Genomic DNA, 18,103 nt, shown 5'->3' with positions numbered 1-18,103 from the left:
TCCTCATTTACCCTGGCACTGTCTTATGGTCTCAAAATGAGCCAAGACATGGAGTTGATCAGAGCGAGCTTACTGTAGAAGATAGTCCAAAGTAAGAAGAGCTGATGGGGCAAATCAAAGCCAGAATACTTGAGGAGAACTAAGAGAAACTGAAATCCAAAAGGCAACCTGTAGTCCAAAGGGGCTTGATAGCAAATGAGGTAAAAGAGAGAGGAGAGCTAAGAACTGGAAGAGTTGCTGTAAATAATTGACTTTACTGGACTTTTGTGGGTTTGAGGTGAATAGCACTGGCTCAAATATGGAAGTTAAAGATGCAATGGTGTACCTAGAAGAGAACATAGGCAAAACATTATCTGATATAAATCATAGCAATATTTTCTTAGGTCAGTCTCCCAAGGCAATAGAAATAAAATAAAAAATAAACAAATGGGACCTAATCAAACTTACAAGATTTTGCACAGCAAAGGAAACCATAAGCAAAATGAAAAGACAGCCTAGGGAACGGGAAGAAATATTTGCAAATGATACGACTGATGAGGGCTTAATTTCCAAAAGATACAAACAGCTTATACAACTCAATAACCAAAAAAACAAACAACCCAGTTGAAAAATGGGCAGAAGACCTAAATAGACATTTCTCCAAAGAAGTCATACAGATGGCCAACAGGAACATGAAAAGATGCTCAACATCAATAATTATTAGAGAAATGCAAGTCAAAACTACAATGAGATATCACCTCACAGTGGTCAGAATGGCCATCATTAAAAAGTTAACAAATAGGGCTTCCCTGGTGGCGCAGTGGTTGAGAGTCCGCCTGCCAATGCAGGGGACATGGGTTCGTGCCCCAGTCTGGGAAGATCCCACATGCCGCGGAGCGGCTAGGCCCGTGAGCCATGGCTGCTGAGCCTGCGTGTCCGCAGCCTGTGCTCTGCAACGGGAGAGGCCACAACAGTGAGAGGCCCGCGTACCACATACACACACACAAAAAAAGTTAACATAAAAAGGGAAAGCTCCTACACTGTTGGTGGGAATGTAAATTGGTGCAGCTACTATGGAAAACAGTATGGAGGTTCCTTCAAAAACTAAAAATAGGGTTACTATATAATCCAGCAATCCCACTCCCAGGTATACATCCAGAAAAGACAAAAACTCTTAATTCGAAAAGATACATGCACCCCCACGTTCATAGCAGCACTATTTACAATAGCCAAGACATGGAAGCAACCTAAATGTCCATCAACAGATGAATGGATAAAGATGTGGTATATATACACAATGGAATATTACTCAGCCATAAAAAAGAATGAAATAATGCCATTTGCAGCAACATGGATGGACCTAGAGATTATCATACTAAGTGAAGTAAGTCAGAAAGAGAAAGACAAATGTCATATGATATTGCTTATATGTGGAATCTAAAATACAATGGAAATGAACTTACAAAACAGAAATAGACTCACAGACAGGAAAACAAACTTATGGTTACCAAAGGGGGAAGAGGGTTGGGGAAGGTATAAATTAGGAGTCTGGGATTAGCAGATACAACCTACTATATACAAAAGAGATAAACAACTCGGTCCTACTGTACAGCACAGGGAACTATATTAATATCCTGTCATAAACCATAATGGAAAAGAATATATATGTACACACACATATATATATGTCTGAGTCATTTTGCTGTATGCCAGAAACTAACACAACACTGTAAATCAACGAGACTTCAGTTAAAAAAAATAAAAAGATTCATGGTGTATATTGTGGAGAATTCTGTGCCTCCCTGCAATCAAGCATTTTTATTGAATGGCAATATAGTACTTATGTTATTTAATAATCATATACTGTTTGATTCTCTAGTCTTTCTCCATCTTAACGTGCATTGCACATTTCTTGACCCCATGATCCACTTAATCCCATGGAATCTAATATGAAGTTCAGGAATTTACTACACATGTTGTGAATACTATCTCTCCTCTCTCTCTCTCCCTCTCTGTAGATTAATATATACAGATATCTATATCTATATATCTGTGTATATATATATATATATATTATCTGTATCTCTCCCTCTCTGTTCTCTCTCTGTATGTATACATATATACAGAGAGAGGTATAAAGGTATATATGTTTTATTTATTTATTTTTTGCGGTACGCGGGCCTCTGACTGCTGTGGCCTCTCCCGTTGCGGAGCACAGGCTCCGGACGCGCAGGCTCAGTGGCCATGGCTCACAGGCCCAGCCGCTCTGCGGCATGTGGGATCTTCCCGGACCGGGGCATGAACCCATGTCCCCTGCATCGGCAGGTGGACTCTCAACCACTGCGCCACCAGGGAAGCCCAAGGTATATATGTTTTAAAATGTATATACAAAGACGAGGAAAGGGGATCAGTGGATTTGGAGCAGAAATTGGCGATGATGGAGGAGAAACGTAATGAACAAATTCTACTCTATGAGGTTTAGATATTTCCTTGTCCTATATGGTTCAGTGACTTCTGTTCCCATCGTTTGGTCAAGGGATAAATGTCACCAGGATATATGTATGTTTCAAAAAAAACTGGATGAAAGTCTGAAAGAAAAGAGAGGGTACAGAGGGAGAATTTGGAGAAACAAGCTTGCTATTCAAGGGGAGTTATTCTTTCCATCACCTGCTCCCATCTTTATACTGCAAACCTCCCCATCCTTATACACCATTTCTAAGCTGTCCTTTATTCAGTCAGCTTGAAATCCCAGTATTAACTTTTTTTCTTGAAATGGAAGAAGGAACATTTCCCTCCCCCCACAAGATACCTAAAAGTAACCTTAGAAAATAAACAATAAAATCACATTACAGGGCTTCCCTGGTGGCGCAGTGGTTGAGGGTCCGCCTGCCGATGCAGGGGACACGGGTTCGTGCCCCGGTCCGGGAAGATCCCACATGCCGCGGAGCGGCTGGGCCCGTGAGCCATGGCCACTGAGCCTGCGCGTCCGGAGCCTGTGCTCCGCAACGGGAGAGGGAGAGGCCACAACAGTGAGAGGCCCGTGTACCGCAAAAAAAAAAAAAAAAAAAAATCACATTACATACTCTAAAATCTTAGAAAACAAAAGAAAAAGTGCCATACCATTAGAGTAAGATGAAATCCCTTCTAAACGTAAGATTTGTTTAAAATAAGAGCATTAAAAATATATAATTTTCAAAATAAAAAGCACATTTAGGGAATTCCCTGGTGGTTCAGTGGTTAGGACTCGGTGCTTTCACTGCTGGGGCCAGGGTTTGATCCCTGTTCAGGGAACTAACTCCTGTAAGCTGTGCAGAAGCGGCGGGGAAGAAAAAAAAAAAAAAAAGCACATTTATATGAAATCATAGTTTGGCCATTCTTTGATATTCATTGGGTATCACTCTATGCTAGCTGGGAATGAGGTATGTGAATATAACCTCATGTCCTTTCTACCCCGCAGGAGCTTATATTGAAATATAACGCGTATTTCCATTTTTAGTGGGGAAATCATTGATTTGGGTTCTAGTAGACTCTGCCACTTCCCAGTCAAATCAACTTGGGAAAATCACCTTTCTCTGTCCAGACTTAAGTTTCCTCATGTGTAGTGATAAGGTTAGACCAGATGACTTTAACACAACACGTGGCTTTAACCTCTGTGCTTTACATGTGACTATCTACGTGAATCAACAAAGTGTGTCTGTTACAACAGCTTCTCCACAGGGTCCTGCAAAAATAGATCCATGAGAGTCAGTTTCTAAAGGCACTAGTTAAGACAAAATCATCTGGAGGCAAAGTTGAACATCGCTGAGGAAGGAATGCACCAGAGACAGTTTCGCTCTGGTATTGGAACAGATGATCATTTCTTTGACTGAGTATCAAAGGATGTAGAAGGCCTGCATTTAGGGGATAGGTAGAATAAAATGTATCAATATAGAATCATACTTGTGCTCATATTAGAGAGGGACAGGAGAACCAAGACACTCACTGTGTGCTCACTGAATGGACTGCTAGAGTGGGATGAACTGCATTCCGGCTACATTCCTTAAGTTGTTTCTCCCTTTCTTCCACAGACCTTAATGTGATTATAATTGAATTTGCATATTGAAATTTCATTTAAATTTTAAATTAAGTTAAAATATTAAAATTAACCAACAATCTTCAGGCCTGCCGATCTTTGTGACCTCTAGAAGTTAAGTCCAGTCAAAAACCAAAGCAGGGGATTTCCCTGGTGGCGCAGTGGTTAAGAATCCACATGCCAATGTAGGGGACACGGGTTCGATCCCTAGTCCGGGAAGATCCTACATGCTGCGGAGCAACTAAGCCCATGCGCCACAACTACTGAGCCTGTGCTCTAGAGCCTGCGAGCCACAACTACTGAAGCCTGCGTGCCTACAGCCCATGCTCCGCAGCAAGAGAAGCCACCGCAATGAGAAACCCTCACACCACAACCAAGAGTAGCCCCTGGTTGCTGCAACTAGAGAAAGGCTGCGTGCAGCAACGAAGACCCAAATGCAGCCAAAAATAAATTAAAAAAAAAAAAAAAGGAGTAGAATTGAAAACAAAAACAAAAAAACCCAAAGCAGCTTACAGGTTCATGATTCTGTATCTCCAGATGACAGAATCACCTCAGGATTTAAACCCCAGCCCAAGCCAGAGAAATTCTTTCCTTCTTTTGGGACATAAGGACCAAGCTAGGCCTTCCAACTAGTTATACTCTCAACAAACATTTATCAAATGCATTTCATATTTCACTCACCAGACCTGCATTTAAGGAGCAAGTAGAATTTTAAAAATACGCACTTCTCAACATAGAATCACATGCATGCTCATATTAAGAGACGAAAAACAGAACTGAGATACTATGGTGACAAAGGTAAATGAGACATGGACCTGCCTCTCCTTGACAAGCAGGGAAATGTTAAACAAGAAAACATAATACAGTACAGGGAGTTCCCTGCTGGTCCAGTGGTTAGGACTTCACACTTTCACTTCCGGACTTCCGGGGCCTGGGTTCAATCCCTGGTCCTGCAAGCCGTGCAGCGCAGCCAAAAAAAAAAAAAAAAAAAAAGTATACACACACACACATATGTATATATAATACAATGTGAAGAAATTTCATAGAGTATGCATAAAGTTCCAGGGGAAGAAGAAAGGAGAGTTGACTTGGACTGACTGTCACCAGCAATAAATTATCAATCAATTCATCCATTCTTCCCTCCCTCCCCCCATCCCTCTATGAAACATATGTCCGTGGTGTTTAGTTACGATATATAAAACACTGTGCTAGATGTCACAAATGCAAAGAGGATAAAAACAGATCCTTCTGGAAGGAGTGTTAACTAGGTATGGGAGGTGAAACAGGTAAGCGGGTAATGCTAATAGCTATAGCTACTCTTTATGGGCCACTTCTTTTTATATAGGCCTCTCGCTGTTGTGGCCTCTCCCGTTGCGGAGCACAGACTCCGGACGCACAGGCTCAGTGGCCATGGCTCACGGGCCTAGCCGCTCCGCAGCATGTGAGATCTTCCTGGACCGGGGCACGAACCCACGTCCCCTGCATCGGCAGATGGACTCTCAACCACTGCGCCACCAGGGAAGCCCGGGCCACTTCTTTTTGACAAGGCTATGTGAGGCAGACATTATTATCCCCATTTTACCAACTAGGAAATTGAGGTTTAGAGAGGTTAGTAAATTGCTGAGGGTCATGCCGCCGTGAATTATGGAGCTGAGGCTCTAACACATTTTCCTTACAACAAAGTCTGTGCTCAAAGACTATATGGATTCTGGCTGTGACTTTCTGGGTTTAAATTGTCTTTACCACCAATCAGCTGCATGATTTGGGGGCATTTTACTTAACTTCTCTGAGCCTTGGTTTCATCATATAAAAATGAGGTTAAAGGAATTCCCTAGGGGTCCAGTGGTTAGGACTCGGTGCTTTCACTGACGAGGGCCTGGGTTCAATCCCTGGTCTGGGAACTAAGATCCTGCAAGACATGTGGCACGGCCAAAATAAAATAAAATAAAAATGAGATTAATAGTGTCTACTTGATAGGATTGTGGTGGAGATTTAACAAAACAGTTAAAGCATCTGGCCCAGTGCCTGGCCAGTCTTTCAAGCTCACTACATTTGATGGCAATATTATTATGCCAAGTGGTGAGTGTGCAGAGAAATGCAGATCAAATGTGTACTCATTCAGAGGAAGGAAAGGTCACTTCCAACTGGAGGGCAGGAGGTTGAATAGATTAAAGGAGCATCATGAAGAATTCACTTAAAATGGAGTTTTCAAAAAAAGGTAAGACTTGAGTATTTAGACTCTAAAATTTAGAATAGAAGGCTCTGTGAGGAAAGCAGCAAGGAGCTTGTTAGCTGTGGGAGGTGACGAGCAATAAAAATGCAAGTAAATAAATTAGATAATTATAGAGAGTGGTAATTAAACAGGATAATGGGAGAGAAAGTGAGGTGGAAAGGTGGGGTTGGAAAGTAAGCGATTAAGGGGGAAAACTTGATTCTATCATCAGGTAGAGCACTGTTCATATGTAGATCAACTGCTATCTGTGAATGGATACTGAACAGTGGCCCAAACTGATGGAAATGCAAATACTCTTAGAAACAGGGGCTATTAGTAATGCAAATATGAAAAAACCTCTTATTAAGCAGAAAAGCAACAAAACCCCCTAATCGATCTTTGAATGAATTGATCTGTGAATCAACACATTCACATCCTCATGATTTTGATGACAAGACAACATTTTTTCTTTGTCTCTAGTTTGTCTTTTCTCACGCTAGAATTAAGTAAAATTAGTTAAAGCTAAAGCTATCATATTAAAAAAAAATTATTCCTCTATATATTTTTTTTGGCCACGCCACGTGGCTTGGATCTTAGTTCCCCAACCAGGGATCAAACCCAGGACCTCGGCAGTGAGAGCGCAGTCCTAACCACTGGATCACCAGGGAATTCCCAAAGCTATCCTATTCTTATTGCTCTTATTTATTCATCCATTCAACAAATATTTTACTGAGAGTTTACCATGTGTCAGGCACTATACCATACCTGGGGAATACAGTGGATGGTCTTTCCTTGGACTTCTCATCTCTTGCTCCAGAGTGCTTTTGGAACAGGAGGACATATCAGGACTCCAGGCAGGTTCTGACACAGGTCTACTGATGTTTTTGGATAGGGGTAGGAGAGGACCTGGTATTATAAAGGGCCCAGAGTGTGTCCTGAAATGGTCTATGGTAAGAAGACAATTGAAGAGTTTTGGAAAAGACTTTAATGTCCCCAAATTTTATTTGAACTAAAACATTATTTGCCTTTCACATTCCTCTGTGCACTCCATTCCAAGGTTCACCTCATCACTCCTTCTATACCTGTCTTCGTCTTTTGCTATCCAAATTTACCAAATAAATCTCCTCCTTTCCACCCATTCCAGCTCCTGCTGTTCTTCACAGCCAGTCTCTGGGCTCAGCCCCAAGCCTTGAGGGGCAGTAAATGGATTCAGAGTTGCTGCTCAAACACAGATCCCCATGGAAACCAAAGGACTAAGAAAACAAAAAGAGAGGAAGAGGCAGCCACTGCCTGACCTTTTATGCTCACTCTTCAAATTCTTTTCGCTCTTGGGCGTGAAGGCAAGTGCTTATTTGTATAACTAGTGGAACCAAAGAACCTGACCCCTGCCCCCACTCCCAAAATTTCTTAAGAACATCTCTTTGATAGTAAGTGAAGAGCAGTGGGACACCTCCACCTGGTGGTAGAAATACCAAATTACCTCCAAGACGCGAGATTTATGAGTGACTTAGCGGCAAAAGGAAGAGGATGCAAAGACAGAACATGCAGGAGCAACGCCTACGAAAGTGTTTAGCATTTAGTACCTGCTCCTTCTCACATATATATATATATATATATATATATATATATATATATATATATATAAACAAACATCCTTATTGGAGTATAATTGCTTTACAATGGTGTGTTAATTTCTGCTTTATAACAAAGTGAATCAGCTATACGTATACGTATATCCCCATATCTCCTCCCTCTTGCGTCTCCCTCCCTCCCACCCTCCCTATCCCACCCCTCTAGGTGGTCACAAACCACCAGGCTGATCTCCCTGTGCTATGCGGCTGCTTCCCACTAGCTATCTACATGTGGTAGTGTATATATATCCATGCCACTCTCTCACTTCGTCCCAGCTTACCCTTCCCCCTCCCCATATCCTCAAGTCCATTCTCTATGTCTGTGTCTTTATTCCTGTCCTGTCCTTAGGTCCTTCAGAACCTTTTTTTTTTTTTAGATTCCAAATATGTGTCAGCATACGGTATTTGTTTTTCTCTTTCTGACTTACTTCACTCTGTATGACAGACTCTAGGTCCAACCACCTCACTACAAATAACTCGATTTTGTTTCTTTTTATGGCTGAGTAATATTCCATTGCATATATGTGCCACATTTTTTTTTTTTTTTTTGCGGTACGCAGACCTGTCACTGTTGTGGCCTCTCCCGTTGTGGAGCACAGGCTCCGGACGCACAGGCTCAGCGGCCATGGCTCACGGGCCTAGCCGCTCCGTGGCATGTGGGATCTTCCCGGACCGGGGCACGAACCCGTGTCCCCTGCATCGGCAGGCGGACTCTCAACCACTGCGCCACCAGGGAAGCCCTGTGCCACATCTTTATCCATTCATTTGTCGATGGACACTTCGGTTGCTTCCATGTCCTGGCTCTTGTAAATAGAGGTGCAATGAATATTGTGGTACATGACTCTTTTTGAATTATGGTTTTCTCAGGGTATATGCCCAGTAGTGGGATTGCTGGGTCGTATGGTAGTTCTATTTTTAGTTTTTTAAGGAACTTTCATATTGTTCACATATATTTTAAAAATATTTAAATATTATCTTTATGTTGATGACTCAGTTTTTTTTTGCATCTGATCCAAATATGGGTACACAAGGTCTAGTCTCACACCTCCCAACTCTGCAGTAGATACTTCCTACCTGAATGTCTTGTCACCACAGATTCAGTGTAATTCCAGAGCTGGATGGTGCTCTTCTCTTCCTTTCCTTTCCCTTCTAGAGGGCAGCCTTTGCTAGTTTACAAAGGGAAGCCAGAAGGTGTTTATTCCACTGTCTCTTTGGCATATCCTCTCTGGTTTCTTCAGGGGTATGATCCTTTCTGCTGCCACTAGAGATGGTCTGTGCCCCCTGCCCCCTCCCACCCACACATAGATTGTCTCCCTTTCTCTTCAGGAGCTAGGAGGGAATAGGGAAGGACAGATCCAACTCCTTCCTCTTGCTTCTTGATTCCCTCAGATTTCCCAGGACAAATACACCAGAGGACCTGTGATATTCTTAACTGGAAAGTTAGGGCAATTTCAGAGGGGAATTACAATGTAAGAGAGATAAAAAATTGAAGTTCTAGCTAGCCTGAATTTTCCCTTTCACTGTACAAGGGAAGGTAGCTCAAGACTTGGATGTTTACGGGAAGGGGTGTCCCCATGGGTCCTCCCTCCAATCCTGACCTGCCAGTGGAGGCTTCAGTTTCTGGAGTTCCTTAAGTCCAACCTTCTGAGTTCTTTAAATTCAATCTTTCTACAGTGAGAGCTGTGGGCTTTCTGATGCCTATACAGGTTGATCTATTAAGTGAGCACATCTCTCAGGGTCGTTCATTATTATCATTATTAATTAATTAAGTCAACACAATCTGAATCCATACTAAAGATACCCTACCTCCCTTTTAGCAAAGCTCTGGTCCTTACCTTGCATTGAGGATTATATGATTCTTTCTTACTCCTCTGGGAGGGCCTGGTGACATGATAGAAACACTTCATACTTTTTTTTTTTTTTTTGGCTGTGCCATGTGGCTTGCAGGATCTTAGTTCCCAGACCAGGGATCAAACTTGGGCCCCCTGCAGTGGAAGCACAGAGTCCTAACCACCAGACTGCCAGGGAATTCCTGAGTTTCAGTTTTATTTGGGGACTTATTAAGGACTATAGCCCAGAAGACAGCCTCTCAGGTAGCTGTGAGGAACTGCTCTGAACAGGTAGGGGGGGAGGTCAGTAAGTCTGATTTTGGAGAAGGGGGCAGGTATGTGCAATGAAGCACACATCTCAGTAGAAGGTTGCTGCTAGTCACGAGGCACAGATATCTCAGTTAATGATTTTGGTGCTTTTCCAAGTATGGGAAGATACAAGCAATGGGTTCACAAAATTTTCTCCTGAAAACGTCTAATTATCTGAGGGTGTTCTACCAGTTTTCCCAGAGCACAGACTGCCTCATTCCTGAGCTCCACCCTGAAATCCTTTTGCGTTGTGTTGAAGGTCAGGGACTGCAGTGGCTAATGACTCAATCCTTGTAGAGCTGGATGGCAAGCAAGAATTTTTATTTGGCACTTTTAACATCTGATTCTCAGTCATAATGGATGCCAGCCTCGACAAAATTCTTTTGCCTCAGAGTCTCTCTGATAGGAGGGAGTGAGGGATTGGGGGAGGAGAGTGATTCACTATTCCCTCCCACCTATATCAGCATACCTAAACCACAACTAATTATCTTGTCCCCTAAAGCAGCTTTACCTTCCCTGTAGAAGGCACTTTGTTCTATTAATTAGTTGGTCTTTACTTCTATTTTTCTTTTTCCTTAAAAACAAAACCAAAAATATCTCTGGAAAAAAACCTAAACAACCACAACAGATCGATCCTTTTATTAAAATACTTCTCATAACCTTGTCTCATAAAATACTGTGGAGGGACTTCCCCAGCGGTCCAGTGGTTAAGACTCCGTGCTCCCAAGGCAGGGGGCACGGGTTCAATCCCTGGTCAGGGAACTAAGATCCCACATGCCACAAGGCGCGGCCAAAAAATAAATAAATAAAAAAGTATAAATTACTTAAAAAAATACTTCTCATAGTCTTGTCTCATAAAATACTGCAGAAATATTCTCCTTCTATTTCCACAGGTACTTCCTAATCCAGATCTTCAGCACTTCCCTCTGAAGAATTACCTCTAACCCTCCTACCCCCATTTTCTCACTTCCAGGCTATCCTTCACCACCACCTTTATGTTCTATTCCATTCTACAAACTAGTTGTTAAATATCACTTGCATCAGGTCCCTCGTCTATCCCAAATCTTTCATTGGCTCTCAGATTGCTAGTACATACAGTAATATTTCCCCTAATGCCTGAGGACTCATCCTTACCAAATAAACTTACTCTCCCCACCTCTTCCTCCGTCTGCCTCAAGCTTTTTTTTTTTTTTTTTTCCCTGCTGCAGTTTGGCCAGGCTACCTCTTGGCCCCATAATCACTTCCATCACTGTACTTCCTCATGTCCTAGAGCCCTCTTTTCCTCCCTGACTGCTCCAGCTTCTATGGGTCTTCATCTTCGCTGGAAGGCTGCAATACTTTTAGTATTCTGCCCACAGTCTAACATGGAACATTGTTTGCTGCTTTTTAATAATGTGTATTAGCTTTCTCACTCCAACTAAATAGTCATCCATGTCAGAGAGGAGGTCAGGGCTTTTATGCACCTTCTATAACGCCACAGCTCTGGGCACAGCCTGAGCATACTGTAGGTTCTTATTAAACTTTCTACTTGCATGTGAGTCACCTGTGGCCTTTCCTTTCTCCATAATAGCACAGCACATTGTTTAAACCTTGATTATACCATTTACCAGAGTTTACCTTTTATCAAAGGTAGAGCCCATACCTGCTTCTTTGGCTGCACTGGGAGTTCCTCAGGCATAGAGACCATATTGTATTCATTCTGCACAGTTCACAGCATTTAGTAGAGTGCTATAGTAAGAAGCTCAAAAACTTTTTTCCCCAGCCTAAATACTTTTATAGAACTGAGAGAAACAATTCATATATTTGAAAGACAGATCCATTGAGAAGATAATGGTAAATTAAAAAAAAAGAGATTTCTATAACCAATTAGCTCTTCCATTTATAATTAAACATTTATAATTGAAGTTGTAAAAATTTATTTATTTTAAAATTTTAGGTACAAAGAACTAGTCTTTCTCTCAGCAGATAGATGTTTTGGATAATCCATTCAAGGAAAATCATTTAGTCCAACTTGATGAGTCCTGTATCCTTCTTTTAGTGTTGTAAACAGTGGCTGCATGTATTGAGGCCATATTTACAGATCAGACCATTCTGGTTTGAGCGATTTGGAATAAGTGGGAAACACAGCTGAATTTTTGAAGGTGGTTCCAATAGAGCTGCTGGTGATCCAGGGGAGAAGTGAGTCAAAAACAATTGGTTTGTTTTTGGTTTGTCTGTCTAATTTAATCAAATTCTTTAAGATCCCGCTCTGGATCTTTCTCCAGGATATAACAACAACAACAACAACAACAATAATAATAATAGCAGCTAATGCCTACCTAACATTTATATATCCCTTACTCTATGCCATACACTGTTCTAAGTGTTTTTGCTCATTTAATGTTTACAACAACCTTATGAGCAGGACTGGGACTAGGTGTGGGGCAAGAGAGGCATCTGGGGAAACAAAATTTAAGAGACACTGACTCAGAGACACACAAGTACACTTCTGCACCCTAGGTGCTTCTCTTGCTTCACCCTGGTCCTGGCCATGCTTATCAAGAAGGTACTAGTATATACCCCTTTTTCAGATGAGTAAACTGAGGCACTGAGTGATTAAGTAACTTGACTAAGGTCACACAGGTAGTGGCAGAAATGGGATTTGAATCCTAGAAGTCAGGCCTCAGAATTTGCTCTTAACCAGTCCCCTACACTGTCTTTTTTTTTGCGGTACGCGGGCCTCTCACTGTTGTGGCCTCTCCCGTTGTGGAGCACAGGCTCCGGACGCGCAGGCTCAGCGGCCATGGCTCACGGGCCCAGCCACTCCGCAGCATGTGGGATCTTCCCGGACCGGGGCACGAACCTGTGTCCCCTGCATCGGCAGGCGGACTCTCAACCACTGCGCCATCAGGGAAGCCCCAATGTCTCTTTTTTAACACTAGTCTACCTTGATCTCCTATCCCCTGGTTATCAGCACATTCCACTACTTTTTCCTGCACCAGAGGAATACTGTGGTCAATGCTCATAGGTCTCCATGTGTAGTAGGATGAGAACTGTGGCCTGAGGTTGAGCTGGCCCTATTGGACCTGGCCTTCTGGACCACTCTCCCATCCCTCGTTCTTTTCCTTATTCTTACTGTTTTGGTAATTCTGGTAATTGGTAGAAAACCCCTACTATGTGGGTAGCATCTATAATGGTTACAGTCTGCTGCATATTTACTGCTTGCACTGGAACTCCAGTAGGGCCTGTAACATTTGCTACCTCCATACCCTTTTCTCCTCAAAACATCAAACTCCACAGTGTCTCCATCTCCTACATTGCAAAGTTGGATACATATTGTATCATGTATTAGTACCTCATTCTTTTTTATTACTGAATAATATTCAGCTTTACAGCTATTCTACACTTTGTTTATCTATTTGTCAGTTGGTAGACATTTTGGTTGTTTCCACTTTGGGGCTTTTATGAATAACACTGCAATTAATATTCATATACAACTTTTTGTGTGAATATACATTTTCAATTTTCTTGGGTATAGGAGTAGATTTGCTGGGTTATGATAGCTCTGTGCTCAGCATTTTGAGAAACTGCTAAATTGTTTTGCAAAGTACCTTACCATTTTACATTCCTGCAAGTAAGTTTCTCTAATTCCAGTTTCTCCACACCCTTTCTGACACTTGTCACTGTCTGTCTTTTTGATTTTAGTCATCCTAGTGGATGTGAAGTGGTATCTCATTGTGATTTTCATTTCCTTGAAAGGTTAATTATGTTGAAATTTTTTTTCATGTGCTTATTGGACATATGTAAATCTTCTCTGGAGAAATGTCTAGTCAAATCCTTTGTCCATTTTTAAGCTGGGTTGTCTTTTTATTGTTGAATTGTAAGAGTTCTTTATATATTCTGGATACAAGTTATACTATTTATATTTAATATGATTATTGATGGGGTTTGGTTGAAATCTACCATTTTGCTATTTATTTCCTATTTTCTTTTTTCGTGTGGATTGAGTTTTTAAAAAATATTTTATTCCATTTCCACTATTATCTAATTAGCTATAACTCTTTATTTGTAGCTGTTTCTCTAGCATTTATAGTATACATCTTTAATGTAGCATACCATCAAATAAAATACTACTGACTACATAATATAAGAATCTTTCAAACTTACTTTTTCCTCCTCCCAGCCTTTTTGTTATTATTTTCATATATTTTACTCCTGCATGTTACAAATTCCACAATGCATCATTATTGTTTTTGCTCTGAGTAGTCAAAATTCTTTTAAGGAGATTTAAAAGCTAGCTGGTTACAAAACATTTTGATACTCTTTGCCTTGAGGTAGGCAATCTGTGAAATGCTCTGGACATTGTTTGGGCTCTGAACTTTTACTCAAGCAGTAGAAAAAACAAAGAGGTGTTGAGTCAGATATTTCTGGAAACTAAGTTCCAGGCTGCTTGTTGGTCTTTTGGGAGCCCATGGATTGATACCACTTACTTAGTATTCATGGATGAGCTTTCACCTGTCAGTGAACTTTTTGAATCCCTGGTGTGTATTGCAAATTACCAAAGGTTTGGAGCTCTTCCATATCTGGAGTCTCCTGGCTTTATTGTCCACTTATTAAATTGCTAAGTGAATGGGACTAATAACAGGAAATTCATTGGAATGGAAGACTTTTAATAATACCCCTGAGTATTCATTGATGGCAAGTTCAGTTATAGTCATGCAATGATCACTTCAAAATCCTATGTCAGATAGATAAAAATCACAAAGCTTTCAAGACTGAAATCCACAGTGCAGAATTTTGTACTCTGTGATTTTACATCCTAGGCTTCTGTAACAGGGTATAAGAGGAGAAATGAATCATTAGAGGAGGTACAGGAATAGATGTAAGTGTTTGACGTCAGTGGAAAATCTATATTAAACAAGCAAGATAGGTCTATAAACAAATGTTACTGATTATACATTGAAGAATATTGCTTTGGCCTTTATAAGACAGTCAGAGTTTAATAGTGCTCCTGGGTTGATTGATTTGATTTAATGACACAGAGTTTTCCTATCCTCTTTCTGCCTCATCTCTATAAGGTGATAATGGTTATTGTAACTTATTTAAGGTGGATACTGAGGGAAGGAGAGAGAAGATAATAAGATCTTCAAGAGAAGTTTATCTCCTAAGAATGAACAGTGGTCTTCCTGTGTAGCTAAACTTTCCTAAACCTAAACCACATTTTCACCTCTAAAACCATTGCAAGGAAGGTAATTGTATTAGCTAGGATTCTCCAAAGAAATATAACCAATAGGATCTCTCTCTCTATATATATCTATTTATCATCTATCTATCTTTCGATTGAAATAAATTTTATATATCTATCTCTATCTCTATATATGGAGAGAGAGAGAGTGTGTGTGTGTGTGAGAGAGAGAGAAAGAGGGAGAGATTGATTTATTTTAAGGAATTGGCTCAGGAGATTGTGGGGCCTGACAAATCTGAAGTCTGCAGGACAGGTCCGGCAGGCTGGAAATTCTGGCAGGACTATGTCTTTCAGTCTTGAGTCTAAAGAAAGTCTGGAGGCCAAATTCCTTCTTCTGGGGATCTTAATCTTTTCTTTTAAGACTTTGATTGTATTAGGCCTACTCACATTATAAAGGGTAAACTGCTTTACTCAAAGACCACTGATTTAAATGTTAATCACATCTAGAAACACCATCACAGCAACTGCTAGACTGTATTTGAACACACAACTGGGTATTATGTCCTAGCCAAGTTGACACAAAAAATTAACCATCACAATAATTAAAGGGGAAGGGACTTCCCTGGTGGCGCAATGGTTAAGAATCCGCCTGCCAATGCAGGGGACACGGGTTCGAGCCCTGGTCCAGGAAGATCCCACATGCCATGGAGCAACTAAGCCTGTGTGCCACAACTACTGAGCCCGTGTGCTTAGAGCCCGTGTGCCTAGAGCCCGTGCTCCGCAACAGGAGAAGACACTGCAATGAGAGGCCCGCCCACTGCAACGAAGAGTAGCCCCTGCTCTCTGCAACTAGAGAAAGCCCGCGCACAGCAACGAAGACCCAACTCAGCCAAAAATAAACAAATAATAATAAAAAAATGATCAAAGGGGTAAAATTATTACCTACTTTACAGATAACGAATATTAAAGTTAAGTGACTTGCCCAAGTGTACCAGAGATATGATAGATGAGTTGGTTAAAGGAGTAAAAAGAAGCAGAAACCAAATTTTTGGATATATTAACTCACAAAAGAAGTCTTCACTTAATAATGTTTTTGATTCAGCAGGACAATAACAGAACCTAAGACTAACTGGATTTGATTTGACACAACTCCTTAAAACCTTTTATATTTTTTCTCCAGCTTTATTGAAGTATAATTGACAGACAAAAATTATATATATTTAAGGTGACAATGTGATGATTTGCTACATATATGCATTGTGACATGATTACCAAAATCAAAACACTTTTTGATTTTTTCTTGACACAAAATTTTAAGCTTAAAGTTAGTATCAGGTCATATCTCATAAAGTATTCAATTAATTTATATTAGCTAAAGATAAATACTTTCTTTCTATAATAAATGTTTGTTGAATTAATGAATGGCCTTTGAGTAACAGATTTTGGAATGTGTTCAAATATAGTTCTAATGGTGCCCATGGTAGTTAATGATTAAAATGGAATGGCAGGTAGGCTTAGTTCTACCTTGGCAGAAGAAGGCAAAAGTATTGAAAAGGACAAATGCAAAATTTACAGAGAAGGAAAGAGATTAACAAATTCAGAGACCAATATTAAAAGGGTGAAATGATTTAAATAGAAAACCAGTTACTAATGTCCAAATCAGAATGTTTTTTATTTTGTGTTTTTTAATATTTTGCTTTCTCTCTGTTTCATTTCAGAAGAAATTATGAAAGAAGTAAAGGAAAGAACATTATAACAATTAGCTAAGCTCCCCTTGCACAGCTGGAGAAAACTGGTAAGTTTCACCACCTCTTATTTTCATTGCTTGCCATGTTTTTTGGGTATGCACATATACAATGGTACTGAGCAAGACTCAATCACTTGTTTGATATGGTGCATAAGTGTGTGGTGTTTAGAAGGTTAATAGAAGGCCTTTTAAATTATAAGGATTATTTAACCTCTCTTCTGTCTCAGAACTCAGTATACTTTTTCAATGAGTTTCTTGCTTCCTACTAAGGCACCTACACTCCCCTCCACCCCGCTGCCCCCTAATACACACACCCTCCAAGATTCTTCAAAATGCCTCGGATTATGACTTGTCACATTTTAGAGTTTGCCACAGTACCTGTTTCTTTTTTCTAGTTATCAAAAAAAGTCATATGATTATGGATTTGGGGATGGGGGAGGGATCAAGACAATCATTTCTCTCTGCCTTTTTGTATTTGAATCCCTAGCACAGTGCCTGCCTAGGCACTACAAGTTTATAGAATGAAAGTTGAATATGATACAACCTTCCAAAGAAAGAATGAGTCTCTTCTAGTGGCAGATGGTCATTCAGTCTTTGCTTGTTTGCCTAAGCAAGGGAGTCCTTATTACCACCAGAGAAAGCTTGTCCTTTCTGTGCGCTTACAAGTTAGCACACAGAAGTCTGAATACAAGTTAGAAGTGGGGTGTTCTGGAGAAGATAAGGAAGACTACAGCTGAGGAATGATAGTTCTGCTCTCCTGGGCTTCCCTACACAGTTTCACCCTCTGGAACAGAACTCACCATGACCATATCCCTGTAATGTGTGAGGGAGTGTTGTTGAGTGCTTCCTTGGTATGCAGAGGAGGACACCATTGGTTCTTCCCTTAAACAATCCTCATCTCTAAAACCTCTGAGCAGCTTCTTTCTCAGAGGTTTCTTTTCCTGTTTTGATTGAGAAGCAGATAAATCATATCATGATATACTATGAAGAATCAAATCTTTAAAAAAAAACAATGCAATATGCTGTGAAGAATAAAATCTTTAAAAAAGAAACAGTACAATATACTAAAAGATTTAGGAGTTAATCTAGCTCAGCTCTCTGGAGGCAACTGCTGAGTAGTGGAAAAATCTAAGGGCAGGGGAACTGGGACAGAGCTCCAA

General features: G+C 40.6%; 1 long non-coding RNA gene across 1 annotated transcript in view; it reads left to right on the top strand.

Annotated features, from left to right (window-relative positions):
- The window catches only part of LOC132518225 (uncharacterized), a 68,722-nt gene that overhangs the window by 26,272 nt on the left and 24,347 nt on the right, over window positions 1–18,103 (top strand). Inside the window, exon 5 of the long non-coding RNA XR_009539884.1 lies at window positions 16,915–16,991. This is a non-coding gene — a long non-coding RNA (uncharacterized LOC132518225). The remainder of the gene's footprint in view (window positions 1–16,914; window positions 16,992–18,103) is intronic.

The sequence above is a fragment of the Lagenorhynchus albirostris genome, chromosome 1 (assembly GCF_949774975.1).
Source record: "Lagenorhynchus albirostris chromosome 1, mLagAlb1.1, whole genome shotgun sequence".
Taxonomy (NCBI): Eukaryota; Metazoa; Chordata; class Mammalia; order Artiodactyla; family Delphinidae; genus Lagenorhynchus; species Lagenorhynchus albirostris.
The sequence above is the reverse complement of the archived record's forward strand: the minus strand, read 5'-3'. Positions and strand labels throughout refer to the sequence as shown.